General features: G+C 42.4%; 1 protein-coding gene across 1 annotated transcript in view; it reads left to right on the top strand.

Annotated features, from left to right (window-relative positions):
* The window catches only part of LOC138521228 (ciliated left-right organizer metallopeptidase-like), a 579,350-nt gene that overhangs the window by 112,649 nt on the left and 450,286 nt on the right, over positions 1-16,415 (top strand). The window lies entirely within an intron of this gene.

The following is a 16,415-nucleotide window of genomic DNA, read 5'->3' as shown; positions in this document are numbered from 1 at the left end:
TGTCCCTGTAACGTTGTTTTTAACTACTTTTTGGTTATTTTCATGATTTCTCCAGGATGGGCTGGTAGCTTTGGCTACTTTTACAGTGTTTTCTTTTTTGTGGTCTCGTACATGTTTTAATTTTACCACTTAATGCCACATAGAGAACCATGTACTCTAAAAGGGCTGTGTCATGAGATTTTCACCTGTCCTTTTGGCCATCTTGTCTTTTGACCTTCCAGCACCGGAGTGGGCAGATTTTCCATACATGGTAAACCCTTTCCAAGGGCAAGCTCCAACTTTCACGGGCAAAGTGGCGGTCTGTGTGTGTGTGTGTGTGCCCGAATTGTGGGTGCTCAGTCTGTCTGGGGCCAGTCCACATCCTTGCCAGTTGCCTGTTACTGGGTCGATGCTTTGGCTATTGGACAGCCCCTGCCAATTTCAATGGTGCAGATCCTTGCCATTGGTGGGCTTGGGGGCAAGTCAGCCCAGATCCTGGATAAAGGAGGACTCTTATAGCCGCTCTTCAGATCATTGCTGGAGCCGCAAACCCTATGAAGGAGAACGGCTTCTGAAGACCCATAATTTGTCTTTGGGAGATCGTCATCAGCCCTTACTTCTCATGCCCAGCAATGCCCTGTCTCTTTGCAGATCTCAAGAAGACCTTCATTAGGGCTTCAATCCCTGGTCCAGTTGGAACAACCAGCCCCGACCTCTTTTCAAAGATCCAGCCACTGAAAGTGCTCAGAACAGTCCCAGAACCATCTTGTGGGCTTGCTAAATGGCCTTCTGGGCTACATCATTGCATTGGTCCCCATCCCGAGTTGAGCCATGGGACTCTGCAGATCCTCGGCTTATAGAACAAAAAGCATTTCCCTAAAGTTGCAGCTCTCCACTACGAAGAGGATCCTTGCAGGGCCAGCTTCTTTTTTCTCATCACAGGGTTCGCCTTTTGTTCAAGTGGCCATCGCTGCTCACCTCCTGAGGTTATTGCAGAAGTGGTGGTACCAAAGCCGGTGTGTCCTGAGTGTCCAGCTGTCGAGAACCCGTTCCATTGGAGCACCAAACCTCAAAATAGCCAGACTCGAGAACCTGACACCTGAAGAGACCTGAGCACCTGCAACACATGGGCTTCCTCCAACGGCACCAAGGCACAGATCCAAAAGGTGCAGTGATTTCAGGAGCTTCTGCGATGGTCCCTGAGTGCATCAGATTACAGTATATGAGAACACATGCCTGTTTTGCCCCCCCCTCTCACCATGATTTTGTATGGGTGTAAATTCCTATTCATCCATTGCCTAGCCCGGAACAGTGGTTTTCTGGCCTAGTATCCTCCCCTGGGTCTCCCCAAAGGTGGTTGGATTGAGAGAGGGTCTTTTAAAAACATCCCTCTTGTTTTTACTGAACTTTGAGACGCTTAAAACTACTTGTTGGCTGAAACCAACATTTCTTCAAGTTCCTAAAAGAGCCTCCCAGCCTCCCTGAAAATACTTTTCTTGGGGCCAGGGACTCTAAGGGCACTAGCTAGGGAAGGACCTCTAGCTAGCAAAGAACTTTCTAAGGTTAGAGCCTTAGTTCTAAGGTATGTTATGGTATTTACTAACGTCTTTCGTCTAAGCCTATTAGTTCTCAAAGTCTTGATTACTTACCTGGTTCTATTCCTTAATTCACTTGCTTCACTATACTACACTACAGTATCTTGAAAAGTATTTCTAACAGTGTTTAAAAGTAAAGTGTTAGTGCTCTTAGCAGAGCACCTCAAGGTGAATGTATATATATAATACTGAATGTTTTAGTGATTTCCATACCTATGGGCTTTAATTGATAAGAGCTGTCTAAAGCTTAAATAAATAACTGTATGTTTGGGCACTCTGACTAACTTGTATTTCAGTGTGCTGAACTGAACCCTTCACCACTCTCACGCCTAAGTCTAAGCCTTGCTGTTCAGTCACACTACCCAGTGTGACAAATCCAGGGAATTCGTCCCTCTTGCCTAAGGGAGAGCCACCCCCTTTGGGACTGTGGAGGTGAGCTTGTAACACTTATCACCACTAGGGTACAGGGCAAGGAATCCCCAGGTAAAAGTTTTACTACACTTCCCTTGAAAGTTGAGTCCCAAATGTTGGAATTGAACAGAGCAATACTATGCCCGGCACTTTAAAAGTGAATGGGCCTCATTACAAGATTTGCGGAATGGGTTAACGGGCTGCGCTAATGGCGGCGGACCCGTTAAACACATTCTGAAAAATTACGAGGTCCCCTCACGGGACCCGGTAAGGATACCTGGTAAAACTAGGCGTCATTACCAGGTCCTGCAAGGGGACCAGGGAGCTAACAACGGGCCGGTCGTAATCGGCCCGTTGTTAGCTCCCTGCACCCATTGAGCCCTATGGGGGCTCAAATGGGAATGGGAAAGGTCCGGGCCCGGGTTCCCTGTAGGGGGAATTACCGGGCCCTCCAAACTCGGAATGGCCCGGTAATTCCCCATTCAGGGAACCCGGACCCGGTTTTGGTGCCAACCATGCAGCCAATAGCGGCATGGCTACCGCCAAAGCCTTAATGAGGCCCAATGGCTTGGTTTCTCACCACACTCTGTAAGACTCCATGACTGAAGAGCAGAACCAATGGTGTCCAATGGTGTCTCCTCTCCCGTTCCAGGGAGGAGCATAAGAGAGCTGAGGTCCATGCAGAGTGAGCGAGAGCCAGCCTGAAGGAGCAAAATGGAAGTCTGTGCTGAAGCATGGAGAAGAGGTCTGATCCTGAGGCAGGGCCACACAGATGGCATGGTAGAGGGTGGAAAGCCATAGCCCACAGAATGCTGCTGGGTTCAGGAAGGCGGTTAGCCTGAGAAGCTCAGGACTGTCGAACAATCCAGAGCTTACCAGTGTTCAGCAGCAACAACACCAAAGTCCTGTGTCTCGCAGACAGGAGGAACCATAGTAGAAGACCCAAGCACGTAGATGCTGGCACAGCGGTTCAGCAGCAAACAGAGAAACCGCCTTCCCCAACGAGCATCACTGCCAAGAACCAGGTATGCGGCTGACAGAGAGGAGACAGAGGATGGCTATGAGGTACCGAAAAATACCCCACAATGGGGTGAGCGCAATACAAAATCCAGTTGGCCTGAGAGGGTGAATAAACCCACGCCGGTGGGATCCACCACACCCCAGAAACATGAAAGCCAGACGAGCTGAGCCACCCATCGGATACTCCATGCTGGGCTGAGCCACCGGATACCCCACAAGGGGCTGAGAGCAATACGAAAGCCAGACGGCCATAGGGGCCAAATAGCCCACCTCGGACTGAGCCACAAAATATCCCATGAGGGGGTGAAAGCAACAAGGAACTGACAGTCTGAGTGTCTGGGAGGCTCACTCAGGGCTGAGAAACTGGGAAAGCCATAGAGGAGTAAGAACAGTGCCAAGCTGAGACATGCTGAAGAGCTAGAAGGCCCATGCGGGCTAAAGGATACAAAAACCCAGGAGAGATGTTTACCCCTCCAAGGTGTTTCAAAAAAACTGATTCTAAACCGACGTTGAGAGCCTATTGTACAACACAAGGAGCCACTTTATGGGACCAGTTACTCCAATTGAAGAACAAACTCTTTGAACTGACAGACATTTGTGTGGAAGTCTGGAGTCCTCTATTCCAGAATGACAGAAAGGATAAAGGACTTATTTCTAATGGTACCCACAGGCCGAAGCCTGAAGGAGAAGGAGAGGACCAAAGATACAAATGTGTGGCAGTCAGGAACCAACCACCACAAGCCAAGAAAAGGGGGGAATTCATATTTTCCTGCAGTAAGTTTGCTTCATTTCTCATTAGTGGTAGGGTTAGATCCCAGTGTATGAGCACCATTTTTTTTAAAGCTTGGGGGAATCCCATCATCGTAGTTGCAGGAATAGGTGCGGCATGCTTGCCTTTAAAAAAAAGTTTGACCCATGTCTTCTTGTCCATCTCTTATAATCGACTGGCTACACCATTTCCTCAGAATAGGGTGGCCTCTCACAATCTGTCCAAGGGGCTGATTCTGATTATACATCATAACATGTATTGATATTATCAATTAATGCAGAAGTGTCAGAGACCTCTTAAACCCTCATGCCTCACATCCGGATTTAAGACAGGAGTTCTGCACTGCTCCGATTAGTGCTTTATTGGTGGCATTGTAGGATATTAACCTGACAGGGACCTTGTCGGCCATCATGATTCACCCCTGCTGTATGGCATCGATCTCTGCCCTGATTCCCTCATTGCATTATATAAGATATCATTGACATTGTGAGATGGAAAAGGCCCTCTGCAGCCTCATGCTCACCCTCTGCTCTGGTATCGTATACTGAAGACTTGGCAGGGTCTCCTAGATTCTCATGTCTGGCCGCAGCTCTGGTGCAGGATTGCTCTCGACTTGAAGTGCATGTCTGCAGTCCTGGAGATTGGTGGCTTCTTGGTGGGTCCTATATATACAGAAGGGTAGTCAGGAGATTATATGAGCAGTTCTGAAGCAGCACGAAGGCATCAGAGCTTTCCGGATACTTCCGTTCTATTGTCTCCATGATCACCCAGTTTCTTCCGTGGGAGAGTTTTCATACACATAGTGTGTCGGGGAGTAATTAGGTGGCAGATATATTTGTTATTTTTGGCTACACCATCATGTCGCCTTTTTGCGATATTGGTAGCCTGAGGCCCATATATGGGGTCATTGGGCTACCCATGCACTTTAAAACCCCTAACACCTGGCCATTTTGTTTTGTGGTCTTTCTGTGTTTGGACCATGTGAGATGGTCAAAATCGCTGTTCTGAAAATGTAGGCTCATTTCAGAGCATACCCAGGCATACTTTGTTTGGCACCCCGTTCTGGCAATTTGTGGCTCTCCCAGATGTCTGTTAGCCAAGAGTACCATTTTTTGGCATTCTCTAGATCTACTTTGTGGTGACCCCTAAAGGTTTTGCTTTATTTTTGCTGGTTCCTTAGCTTTATTTCTTTGATAAAGTGGTCTTCAGCTAAAGTTCCCTGGTCACTGCCACCCTTTTTCTGATATGTTGCATTTGTAACCCTTACGGCTGCCATGGGAGGGTTGTTTTTTAGGTACCTCGTGTTGATCCCATGGTGGCTGTCACCTTGAAAGTGTACTGTGGTGTAGGTTGTTGGTAGCTACATTTAGGTTTGGCTTCATTAATGGTTTTAGCAATTTGTACTGCATTAGTAACCAAATAGCCATTTGGGTACTAATGAACTGCTAGATATAAGTATTTCACTTTTGGCCATCCCTTTGCCTGTGTGGACCACGAGAAAGGCCTCAAATGGCTGCTTTTGTGGGATCCCTCTGAGCTCATCACTGTACCCTTTAAAGTTGTTTAAACAGTGTAGGCCAGCCCCATAGCAAATGGATTATCAGTGCTAGACACTGTGCAGTCTTCAGATTAATACCTGAATTGCTGGATAATTGCTTTAAAGATGGACTGCTGCTGCTAAGGACCTGGTTTAGCCATATTGGCTTGACTGGCTTTTTTGTCCTTGCTCACAGTTTCTTCTAATGCTGCTGGGAAGCCATCTTGTGCTCTTCACATCTTTCCTCAAGTACGACTTGCTGGTTGGAGTGGCTGGCTGTTCCATCTTAGTACTGTTTCCTGGCCTTTTCTTGGCCTGGACGAGTGGTGGGACATCTTGGTCCATCCTTTGTCACCTGAAGACATAAAATAAGCAGTGTCGTAAAGCAATTTACTATGGAATTCTGTAGGTTTGCTAATTAAATTGAAACTTGTGTAGAAAAACTAGCTATTTATTTATTTATTATTAAAATGTTTTGTTTGAATTTTACAAACCTTTCATTTTCTTTTGTTTTGCAGATATATTACTTTATTAAAAAAAGAAAAGGAGAACATTATTCAGAAAACATTATTCGCTTGCGTTTCACTCGTTCTGCTTGTTTTCTTGGTTCATTTCCAGCCAGAATTTGATTATTGTCAAAATTAGACGTTTGTCTTGTCCTCTTAATAAATTGTCCCATCTTTCTTGAGTTGTCAATTGTTTATGCGATATCCCAAAGTAGTCTCTGTACAAGGATCTTTGATCCTTCCGTGCCGGGCAGATCATGATCAGATGAAATAGAGTTTCCATGATGTTTATAGCTTTACAAAAGCCACAATCAGAAGTTACTTTGTTTGATTTGTCCGTCATTGCTTGATATTCCCGGGTTGGTAAGATGTTAAGCCGGAAACATAAAAACAGATCACGTATGTTACGGTCTGGAAAATAGTTTAAGTAACCTGGCAAGTCGTTGAGCGCTCTTGTTTCAGTTTCACATTTTAAATATCGTTTGTATTTACTTTGTTCAGCGATGGTTTTGATCCAGTCATTGGTCTGTATTTTACGCTTTGCATACTGTGGCCTGTTGATCAGCATTTTCTCCGAGATATCTTCAGCTTGCATTTTCAGCTTGATTTCTAAATGCTGAATTCTTTTCTCTCAGGATTTCCAACGCTGGGATTTTGTCCTCGGAAATTATTTTCCTGAAGAGATCCATTTGCTTCCAAAGCACTATGGATTTGATGGATTGGATAGCTAATTCATAGCGGATTCTTGGCATTGGAAATGACCTAGGAAGAGATAGTGTTTTCCTCCAAAATAACGCTTCATACCTGGGCCAATTCATTGTTTGTTGATTGATCAGTGATTCGGTGGAATACGTCAAAATCGGGATTACTTTTTGCTTATACAAAGCAATTGTAGCTTTTGTTGAGTACGTTCCGTATTTTCTATGGAAGAAACAGCCCTGTCTGGCCAGAGATCTAGCTTTTCCCTCAATATGGTTCTTCCATTCTTGTTCATTTAAGGACGGATTAATCATTACACCCAGATATTTAATTGCCTTGGTTATCACAATCTCTTCTCTTTCTAGAAAAATCTTTAAGGTATGTCGCGTTTTGTTATTTTTTTGAGAGGTAAGTTTCATTAGCTTAGTTTTGTTGCTGTTTATCAGCAGGTCATTTTCCAGCATTTAACTTTGAGCTTTGTCTAGAGATTTTTGTAGTCTTGATACAGTTTTGTCTAAAATAATGATGTCATCGGCGTATATTAACATTTGAATAGGCTCGTTGTTAATCTTTGGAGGATTAGCCGCTATGTTTTGGATTTTTTCACCAAAGTCATAAGTATACAGATTGTATAAGCAGGCTGCCAAGGGGCATCCTTGCTTCAAGCGTTACAGGTAGTAATGGGGTTTGTCACCATCCCGTCGTTGGTTAACCGGACTCTGACGGAGGTATTTGAATAAAGTTGTTTGATCGGGTTCAGAATAGAAGGTGGACATCCCCAGGCTGCGAGTTTAGACCAAAGCTTTTGCTTGTTAACCGAGTCAAATGCCATCTTTAAATCTATAAAGACGGCGTATACTTGATGTTTCTTACTGATCGCTACACATTTTATCAAATTCAATAACAGGAGGTTGACATTCGTTCCTATTTTCTTGACAAAACCAGTTTGTCTTTTTTCTTGTCTTGCATTCTCCTCTGCCCAGGTGTTAAGCTTTTTTACAAGATAGCCAGCGAATAGTTTCCCTAAGGGATCCAGTAATGCTATAGGTCTGTAATTTACCAGATTTTTACAATCACCAGCTTTGTAAATTGGAATCAGCACAGCCAACGTCCAACTGTGAGGTATTTTCTTTGTGTTTTCAATAAGCCGAAGAAGAAGGATGAAGAAGGCCGCCCATTCATTTGGAGCTGCTTTGAGGTCAGCATTTGATAATCCATCGGGTCCGGGGGCCCGAGATGGATTTAGGGCCATGATGGTGTTTCTTAGGTCTAATATGTCCCAGTTGAAATTCCAAGCATCATCTTCTTGCACTAAATAAATTGCAGGGACATTGGGATTTGGATTATAAAGAGTTGTAAAATGATTAATCCATTCCTGAGCTTCAAATTCTTGAATCATAAGAGATGCTTTTGGTGAATCACTTAGCAATGACCATAGTTGCCTCGTATTTTTCTGTTTGAGCGCAGCTAGAATTGCTTCTGCATCGGATTGTTGTATTAGAGCTTTGATTGCATTTGAATATTTTTGTTTTTCTTTTTTTTATTTCAATTTCAAATTCAGGTTCTTTTTTTTTTAACTGCTGTATTCCCTTTTTGGAGATATTTTTTCTTCAGCATAATTTCTGAATTAAACTGGTGTCTGTTTATTTTTTGTTTTAATGCTCTTGGGGCATGGTTGATGGTATTTCTCCAGTATCCATCCGTAATTCAATTTTAATTGATCCTGAAGCAAAGACTCCTCAAATGCTGATATTAAACCAGGTATTTGATGACTTATGATACATAGTTTATTGAGACCATTATTGATCTCCAGGGCTGGTAAAGTTAATCGCGGATACTTTGATCTTACTGTGTCCCATGTGATTGATATTTGGTGATGGGCACTAGTAGGCTGTGGCACGTTAGCAATGGAGATAATTAGGTTCCGTATACCTTCCGATGTGAAAATGTAATCGATGATTGATGTTGGTTTTTCTCGAGACCATGTCGGAAGAGGCACACCTTTATTATTCACTGCAGGCGCAATCAATGATATGTTGCGCATGGATAGTTCTTTAACCCATTTTCTAGCTCTGTCTGACAATGCTTGGGAATCTAGTTTTTGTCCTTCTCCACTGAATAAGTGCATATTAAAATCACCTGCAATGATAAATTCAGCTCGGTTGTTGGAAGCTATATTATCGATTTCATCACATATGGAATTTAAGAATTTGTTGTCACTCATTGCAGTCGGATTCCAGTAGATATTGAAGATGGTTACGTAGGTGTATTTTGAACATTGGTCCGGATCTTTGTTGGGGGTAGGTATGAGAATGGTCATATATTGTGCCCAAGAGTGAATGTTCTTCCTTGATATTATTGACCACAAAGGAGTGATTTTCATGAGGATCAACATTCCTGATGCTGGTCTGCCTTGTTGTGCAGTAATTGCATGGTTCATCAAGGTTATAAATCCTTCACAAGCCACATCTTCATTTAACCAGGTTTCCTGCAAGCAAATTATGTCGGTTTCTGCAAGAGCTGGTGAGCCTTCATTCAAGAGGTGTTTGTGACCTCTAGTGTTCCAGGTGCATAGAGACGCTATACTCAATTTGGTAGTTGTTCCTGTTGATTGTTATAGATAGGTTTTCCTATTTTGACTCCATTGTTCATCTCTCATGTTGGATCTTATTTTATTTTCAGGAATCCAATATTGGTCACGCCATATAGCTTGTCTCTTCAAGGAATCATTTGTGTGTGCTGAATAATTTTCTTCGTCAGTGTATCGCCACTTTGAAGCCGAATCGTTGGAATTCTTCTGTAAATTTTGTATCAATTGTTGTTTATTTGTTTTATTATTCTGTTGAGAATCAAACGTCACAAATTTAGTGCTGCATTTTCCCCGAGCCATTAAACTTGATACAAGGATTTCATCAGCTACAAAACCCAACGTCGCTAATTGCTGCTTGGTAGAGAGTACAAGATGCATTATATCTTCAGTATAGAAGTCAATCTGTGCTATTTCCATTTGTTGTTTGTTGGGGAAAAGGATCACCTCAATGTCTCGGGAACCAATCTGAGCCAATTGTGGAATTGCATTTAGTAGATGCAGAACATTGGCTCTGTTCAATATTACAGGCTCATCAGGATTTGTCGCAATTGGAGTTAGAGATACTCTGAAAGCAAAGGATGTTTTTGTTGGCTTGAGAAAAGTTGGTCTTACCAAGGGTGGATCTAATTGCGCAGGTTGGATCTCATTAGTATTAGAACTCTTTTCCACTTCTGGAGTTGACCATAATTCCTCATTTGACACCTCTGAATATGCCAGAGAAAAGTTGTTTGTTGAATCCTGAGTGGAAGAACTCATATATGAAGGTTCAGAGAATGATTCGTTACATTCATCAAGGACAATTAAAACACCGTCCTGGGGGTCTGTAGAGATGGAGTCATCATTGATTGAATCGTCCTCAGTGCCACTATCGATCACTAGCGAGGTTTTAGTCGCTTTAGGGGAGATGTCTTGCTTAATTACCGCCAGCAAAGTATCTAATGGTTCATGCTGTGTCTGCTCATCGTATTCAGTTGTCGTGCTCAATACTTTCACAGTTGGAATAGTTGCAGAAACAGCTACTGGACTTAAGCTCTTTACAGACATTTTTGTTGCATTTTTATTTATGTTCTCTGTCAAAGATTTTTGCACAGATTGCATTTTTCTCAGAAATGCCTGTCTGAGTTTTTTTTTTTTTTTTTTCTTTTATATGTTTTGGTCTGAAGTTCCTTTCCCACAAGGCCTCGTTTGGTATGAACAAAAATATCAAACGGGGTACATATTGCCGGTTCAGTATTAGTCTTGCTCAGTATTTGAACAGGTTCCAATATTCCACTGTTGTATGGTTGAATTTCATATTGAGTCCACTGATCTATTTTGAGAACATCTGTTTGTGTAGTGATTGCAGTTTGGGTTTGTTTTGTTGTCTAAGGCGGCTGTGGTGACACCTGAGAATGTTTTTTGACTTTTTCATCCATTATTTTCTTAGTGATTGTAGATACTGTCTCCATCAAATTTTGTTTGTCCGCGCGGTCAACTCTTGCAACTTCCGCCAGTCGACTTTGCAGTGATCTTGAAGCTTCTGCTTCATATTTCAAACGCTCCTGGATGGTTCCAATGAAGCTTTCCAAATGGGTTTGCTTAGTTATGATAATGGCTAGGAGAGTAGCTTGATCCTTAGTCGAATCGACCATCCCTTCTTGTATTTTAAGAAAAGGTATCATAGCTACTGATAGTACAGCTACTAATGAGTTTTGGAGGTCGAGCATCGTAGTTGGTAATCTTTCTGGTACCTCTGGGGAGTTATTCGATGCTTCAGAGATCTTATATGAAGAAAATGATTCACCCTCCACTAGATCTTGAGTGGACTTTGGGGGGCTTTTTAAGGGCACCTGAGATCCTTTAGGTGCAATAGGTGTCGATGTGTTGATCTTTTGGATTGGAATATTATTGAGGATCTCCCCAAATACTTCCTCCCTTTTGTCCCGAGAATCCATAATCGCATCAATCTCGGTTATGTCAAGCGAGAGACGTGCGATGCGAACTGACAATGGTTTAGAATTTTCACAGTTAGTCGAGTCTGTCGGTTGGTATGTCAATTGCCATTGTTGTTTGGCTGCTTTGGCTCGTTCTCGAAGAGATGGTGTATAACAAGCATCCTCAAGGTTGGATTTACAAATTGTTTCAATAGGTTGGCGAGGATGCATTGTAGCGGTACAGGATTGTTTGGAGGAGTCTGATGATATAGAATCAGGGAGGACATCATATGTTGGTCTATACGCATTGCCTTGGATATTCAATTTCATTTCTGTCTGAGAAAGATCCATGGGGGTTGCAATTTTAGACAATTTAAAAGTAGAGGTAGGGCAGATGTGGAGAGGAAGGACATGATTTAATTGAGCTGACGGTGGATGGACCTCAGGCTCAATATTTTGCAATATAGACACTGTTGGTAGTATGTGTACAGGTTATGGCAAGATTTCCAATGGTTGCACTACCTGGTCTTCTGATTGATGTAATTCTGCCGTCATAATCACCTGGGGATTAGAATTTGGTTTGGGTGTTTGCTTTCTTTTTATCTCTGTTGGAATCAAGCCTTTGTCGACCAACGCTACTGTTTCTTCTAATTTCCCTTGAAGTCGGGTTCGTGGTTTTGTAGGTTCCATTGAGTATTTGTTTAGGCAAAGAGGAGTACAAGCACTAAAGAATGTATAGTTAGAATGTACTGTTATGATGGAATAGCCAGTACTTACCGCCGCACCCAGCCGCAAACAGCAATAAACAGCCGCGCCCTTGACTCCACCGCAGGCTTCACGCCACAAGGGTTGCGGGATACTGCTTATGAAGGGCACTTCCTGTGGGCGTGGCACAAGAAAGTCAGGCGACGCTTGTCACGTGATGAGGAAGCAAGCCGCTTGCTTCAACTGCTGTCGGCTCCTGCCGGCAGACTGATGCGAGTCGGAGCGGGGCTTCCGAGTATCAGAGGCACTTTTCCTGGTTCAATCAGGCGAGTTCGGGCAAGTTCAAAGAAAGATATCCGCCCAGCCGCACAGCAATAAACAGCCGCACCCTTGACTCCACCGCGGGCTTCACGCCACAAGGGTTGCGGGATACTGCTTATGAAGGGCACTTCCTGTGGGCGTGGCTATTTAAATTTCCCTGTTCAATGAAAACAGAGCTCACCCTGAATTCCTCTCTCGCCCTCAAGGCCCTCTCCACCCTCTTTTCTTTGTTCATTGCAAGTTTAAAATCAGCTAATGGACAAAGTGGAGCAGTATTAATCTGCTCCACTCTTAAGTGCCAAAGGCCTACGTGGGAATGCTAGGCAAGGTTTTGTTATTTTTCAAATAATTGTAAACCAGAAGAATTTCTATTAAGCTAACTATATCCTGTCTGACAGTATGTGTGAATTATTTTATTTTTTAAGACAGTCATGCAATTCCATTCCTAAAAATGTAAGTTGTTACACAATGTATAACTACAGTACTGCTAATGTAAAACACTGCATTGTCTCCATGCTTTACAGTAAAGTTTAGTGTATCTAAATCTTATAATATCAACTATATTCCATTTTTTTGGGGAAAAATGAATCATGTTGACACATGAACACTTTTGAAAATGTACATGATCATACGGCCAAATGCCTTTGATGGCAACCCCAGTTCTGTGACATGCTGGTTGCATACATCTGTGAAACTGCTACTCTACCCATGAGCTGATCCCCAAACTCCTTGACATTCTTTCTTAACATTCTGCTGCTTTATACCAGCTAACCTGAAAGAGAGATAGCCGCCAACTAGAATTTTCCACCTAGTTTTCCCAGTTCTCTTCCTGCTATGCGATCCACTCTGCTTCATCTTTTACTTTTTTATCTCTTACATAATGAATACTCAAAGCTAAGTAGATGTTGCTCCAAAGCAGTGATCAATAGTTCAATCCATTCGCTACATCTACAGATCTACTGCAATAACATACACTGTTGTTAGCCTCCAGAACTCACTTTGCTCTATGATTATGATTGCATTATATATTAGCACCTGTGGGAGAGCTGGCCAAACTGTTTTTAGAGTCTTTTTTATTATATCTATTTATGTGTCCATTCATGCAGCTAACCCTTTATTTCGTACATGCACTCATCCAGGGATTTCAAAGCCTACTTGCCCACTTGCATAATTGAGTAAATTTAATGAAGGACGAGTACCATTTCCAGGCAATGTTGACACTTTTAGTTAACATTTATTTTGTTTGCAGTAAATCTCAAATAACAGTTGCACTATGCATGGCTAGCCTCTCATTGACCGCAGTGCGCCAAACAAAGTGTGTCTGTAGTGACATGCACCATTTAACAGAAAGTGCATTTCAATCTTTTGTCAACCATTGCTGTGGGTCGAGTGCATTTCTCTTAGGTCAAATTGGTAAACTAAGTTACTTGAACTGCAGGTATAGTGGAATGTTGAAGTCGCAAGCCCCGACACATCTCACTAATGTCTGTCTTCACCAGCGGTACACAAACATGCTGTATTGTTGCTCCTTTTATGTCTTGGGTAAAAATAACTTCTGGCGACATTAAACATATTAGTACAGCATTGCTAATCAAATGGGCTTGTTTGCTAATCAAGAACATTTTAATTAGCAAACTCTGCTAATCAATTTTTGAAAACTAATGTATGCCTTGCACCTCCAGCCGTAGCTCCCAATGGAGGGCATTCCTTCCTGGCTGGCTGCCTCTCTTGGCACTTTGAGCTGACCTGAGCCCATGAGTGGGTTCCTCTGGGCTCCTGGTATTTTCTCTGTTGCTGCTGCTGCCTCTGCCAGGTGGGTTATCTTCCTGGGTAACAAAACTGCAAAAGGGTCCCTCCATCCAAAAACGTAAACTATCCTCATGTAAGTACAGGAAGAGGTTTCACCCCATATGATTAAAAAAGTAAAACCAATTCTCTGGTGTATGTGTGTGTATATATATATATATATATATATATATATATATATATATATATATATATATATATATATATATATATGCTTTTAACCATACCCTGTGAACAAAATTACTTGTGTTTATGTATGTTCTACGCCAGGGGGAGAAATTACAATTGGATAATTAGAAGCTAAGGGTAGCTCCTTGGCATCCAACATTTGCCAGTGACCAGGAGCTACCACTGGGGAACGAGGAGCTTGTACATAGCCTTCCACAAATCTAACTTCCACATAAGATGCAAACACATACTTTTTGTCCAGAATTTATGACCCCTGTGTTTTGCTTTGCTTGGCCACGTGAGGAGAACACTTACACTTACGTTTCCCCAGCCCCAGGCAAAACAAGTTATTGGACTCAGACAGGCAAGAAATCACACATAGACTAATTGTTATACTAAAACAAATGGCTCGTTATAGGCCCTTTATTCACACAATATATGTATATATGAACTTAGCATACGTAAACAAACATACATTTAGATATATAGAAAGATAGATATAGATTGTATCACTGTTAGTAAAGATGTAGGAGACACCTTCATCTTGGCCACTACGACACTGCATAGTCCCTGAGCAGGTAGGCGAAGAGATCACTCATGCTAACGTGTTCTGAGGCGGAGCGTCCTCCCTGTCAGCATGACTGCATCACCCAGGGGTCCAAATTCAACTAGCTCTTCCACAGAATGCCCTCTTCTTTAAGGGGCCATGTCCCTACCCGTCTCAGTTGGGTCTGCCCTCGGCCGAAGAGCAGCTCACAAGTGGAAGGGGCAGAGAGTGGAAAAACCCAGCGCCCCTCTCCTCGCATTAATTCCCAGAACCCCTTATCATGCACCTGCAGGACGCTCCAACTCCCTTCACGTATTCGTCCTTCAGTGGACAATACCATAACTATTCTCCATAGCAAGTCTACTCAGCAATAATATTTGTCGTTACTTGACCTTGCTCTGCTTTCGCTAATGAAATGCTCCTTTATTGGGCGAGGCCTGCGAAGACGCACGCTTTTATTACCGTGATGGGAGATGAGTGTCCAAAATGGCTGTGCATCGATGCCATGTTATTCTAGCTCGCATTTCGCACAAGCATTACACTCCACCCGTTGGAAACTCAACTACCATAGCCCAACAGGTGTTCAGGGGAAACCCAAATTCGCCAGAACATTCTCCACAAATTAGGAATACATGAAGCACAACAACAAAAACAAATTACCACCACAGCAATTCCAAACATCCAAATTAATGCAGAACGTAGTGCTTCAGGAATCGATGCAAACACATTTTCTCACCAATCCCCATCCTGATCTTGTGTTACTCGAGCACCCAGCTCCTTAATGCCTTTAATATGCTTTTCAATAGATCAGGAATGGTCTCCGAGGTCAAAACATCACCCACTTTCCATTGTTTCACAACCCAAATTGTGCTTTAAAAACAAATACTCTATAGCCGCTCTATTTTGCAAAATAGCTTTTCTAAAATGTCGATGGTCTAATAACAATTCAGTTAAAGCTTGTGAGGTTTCATTAAGCCCTTTAACCACCAGACAGGATAATTTGACCATGGTTTTATATCCCCCAGCTGCTAAACCCCAAATCCCAATAATGGAAATGGCCAAAGCTTACACTTCAGCTTCAGAGAGAAAATGTACCTCAGAATTGCAGTGAGAAGATAAAGCAGTATAAGAAGCAGCACGTTTAGGGCATTCAATCTCAGTACTTACAGGGTACATCATGAAACCCAGACAGTGGCCAACTGAAATATTAGCACGAAAATATGAATAAGTGTAATTCCCACAGGAAAATATCCAAACAGGGTCACAGTCATGCCCTGTCGACGTCCCCTTTTCGAATTTCAAAAACGTCATGTGCAATACTCTGCAGCTTTCACTAGATGTATTGGTATATAGAAGGCAGCAATGCAAATAAGATTCTACTAGTGTTACAGTTTTGAAAAGCCACTTTTTATTGCTTCATGCTGTTCAATCAATTTTTCTTTATAATCATTTCTTAGGTAATCAGATTTTGCTCCTTTTAATTTTTGGTGGGTTGTCTAATGTTTTAACCTCTTAAATGTTTCTTGTACTCTTCAAATGTCCCTTTATTTGCAGCTTTTTAAAGCCTGAATTCACTCTCTTCAGTTTTTACTCTCCTTAGGTTTTTATTTTCCTCTACACGTGTTTCACCATCCTGTATGATGGGCTCTTCAGGAGGAAAACATTTTTCAATGCTACTTTGTATACAATACATTCGGTATTGGTTTTGACTTTATGTTGTCTGTAAACAAAAGAAAAATACACGTCTATCAGAAAATGTTTAACACATTAAATTCCTCTATTATTCAAAATCGTAAGTAGTATGTAGTTTAAGTAACTCACCCATAGGTGTTTGAAGCATTGTAATGCC

This window comes from Ambystoma mexicanum, chromosome 13 (assembly GCF_040938575.1).
Source record: "Ambystoma mexicanum isolate Mex_15411 chromosome 13, UKY_AmexF1_1, whole genome shotgun sequence".
In the NCBI taxonomy this organism is placed as follows: Eukaryota; Metazoa; Chordata; class Amphibia; order Caudata; family Ambystomatidae; genus Ambystoma; species Ambystoma mexicanum.
This window is presented reverse-complemented; position numbering and strand designations above follow the sequence as displayed.